A 2,500-nucleotide genomic window follows, 5' to 3' on the forward strand; every position below is an offset into this window, starting at 1 on the left:
GTCTCACTCTATCCAGCCTAGTAACCCCTATCATACTTCTCAAACATTTAATCTCAAACACATTCAAACTCCTCTCTTCCTCTCTCATGTTCCATGTTTCTGCCCCGTACAATGCTGTTGGCACAATCACTCCTTCATATAACTTGCTCTTAGCATCCATTTCCAGATATCTATTTCTCATTACACATTTCAATCCACCAAGGGATTTACTCGCTTCTCTCAATCTACATTCTACCTCCACCCCCACCCCTCCCTTTCCTGCCACATTCGCACCCAAGTATCTAAAACTATTCACTTCCTCCAGTCTTTCACCGTTAAGGTTCACTTCCAGCCTGCTGTCACTCTCTTCCCTTGTACATCTCATCACCTTACTTTTGCCCACATTTATCTTCAGCTTCCTTCTTTCACACACATTCGCAAACTCTGTCACTAACTTCCTCAATCCCTCTTCTGATCCTGCTACAAGAGCAGTGTCGTCAGCAAAAAACAACTGGCTCACCTCCCACTTTTCTCCATTTTCTTTAATCCTCTCCAACCCCTGACTCACTGCCCTTGCATTCACCTCTCGCACCGCCCCATCCATGTAAAGATTGAACAGCCAGGGCGACATAACACATCCCTGATCAAGTACCACCTTTACCTCAAACCATCCACTCTCTCCATTTCTAATCCTAACACAAGCTCTACTACTCTCGTAAAAACTCTTGGCTGCTCTTAACAGCTTCCCTCCTATCCCATATATCTGCAGTACCTCCCACAGTGTCTTCTTGTCTACCCTCATCACCTCACTTTTGCCCACATTTATCTTCAGCTTCCTTCTTTCACACACCTTCTCAAACTCTGTCACTAATTTCCTCAATCCCTCCTCTGATCCTGCTATAAGCGCAGTGTCGTCAGCAAACAACAACTGGCTCACCTCCCACTTTTCTCCATTTTCTTTAATCCTCTCCAACCCCTGACTCACTACCCTTGCATTCACCTCTCGCACCGCCCCATCCATGTAAAGATTGAACAGCCAGGGCGACATAACACATCCCTGATCAAGTACCACCTTTACCTCAAACCATTCACTCTCTCCATTTCTAATCCTAACATAAGCTCTACTACTCTCGTAAAAACTCTTGGCTGCTCTTAACAGCTTCCCTCCTATCCCATATATCTGCAGTACCTCCCACAGTGTCTTCTTGTCTACCCTGTCATAAGCCTTTTCCAGATCCATAAAGGCCAAAAAAACATCCTTACCTTTTCCTATAGCTTTCTCACATATTTGTCTTACCACAAAGATCTGATCTACACAACCTCTACCTGTCCTAAACCCACACTCCCTCTGTTCCTCTCCTAATCCTCTCAATCAAGTCCCTCCCATAAGCCTTCCCAACTACACTCAACAAGCTGATCCCTCTGAAACTACTACACTCACACTTGTCCCCCTTTCCCTTGTAAAGCGGAACTATACAGGCACTCCTCCAGTCCTCCGGCACTCTACCCTCTCATAAACAAAAATTAAATTACCTCACCAGCCAGTCCACCATAACTGTACCTCCTTTCTTCAGACATTCTGCATGGCATCCATCCAGACCAGGTGCCTTACCTGCTCTCATCATCTTAACAGCTGCTTTCACTTCATCCTTCCTTATTTCTCCTCCATTTTCCTCACTCATCACTCTCATTTTCTTAGCATTTCCCACTGCAACTACCTTTTCCTCCCTATCCTCCTTCACATTTAGTAACTCCCTAAAATACCCTGCCCACCTCCCTCTCACTGCCTTCTCTTCCATTATCATCTCTCCATCTGCACCTTTTACCTTTTCTTCTCTATTTGATTCACCTCCTTTTTCTCTCTTAATTTCTCTCCAAAACATCTTTTTATTGTTTTCAAAATTTTCTGTCATACTCTCACCCCATTTCACATCTGCTCTCCTCTTTGCTTCCTTTATCTTATGCTTAACACCCCTTCTCTTTACTTTGTACCTCTCATAAGATTCCCTCGCCCTAAATTGTAGCCAATCTATGAATGCCTGCTTCTTCTCTTCTACACCTTTCTTTGCTTCCTCATCTCACCACTCAGTACCCTTCCTTCTATTTCCTCCCGCCCTCCTTGTTCCACACACCATCTTAGCACACCTTATGACTCTCTCCTTGATCCATCCCCATTCCTCCTCCACTCCTAGTTCTACTCTATCCTTTACTCCTTCCCATTCCTCTTTCAGCTTCTTCTTATACTCATTCTCATTTTTTTCCATTTAAGCAGTTCACTCTAAGTACTTCCCTACCTTCTGCCCTTTTCCTCTTTCTCCACATATTTTCCACTCTCAATTTACCTTCCACCAGAAAATGATCTGAATTTCCCCACTCTCCCCCTTAGAACATGTACATCCTTAACTCTTCCTGCCATACTCCTGGTCACCACTATATAGTCCATTAACTCTCTATCTGCCACCCTTCCATCCACCACCCTCTCCCATGTGTACTTATGCTTGACTTTCTTCCTAAACACTGT

This window comes from Oratosquilla oratoria, chromosome 15 (genome assembly GCF_046742065.1).
Source record: "Oratosquilla oratoria isolate Oo_2021 chromosome 15, ASM4674206v1, whole genome shotgun sequence".
In the NCBI taxonomy this organism is placed as follows: Eukaryota; Metazoa; Arthropoda; class Malacostraca; order Stomatopoda; family Squillidae; genus Oratosquilla; species Oratosquilla oratoria.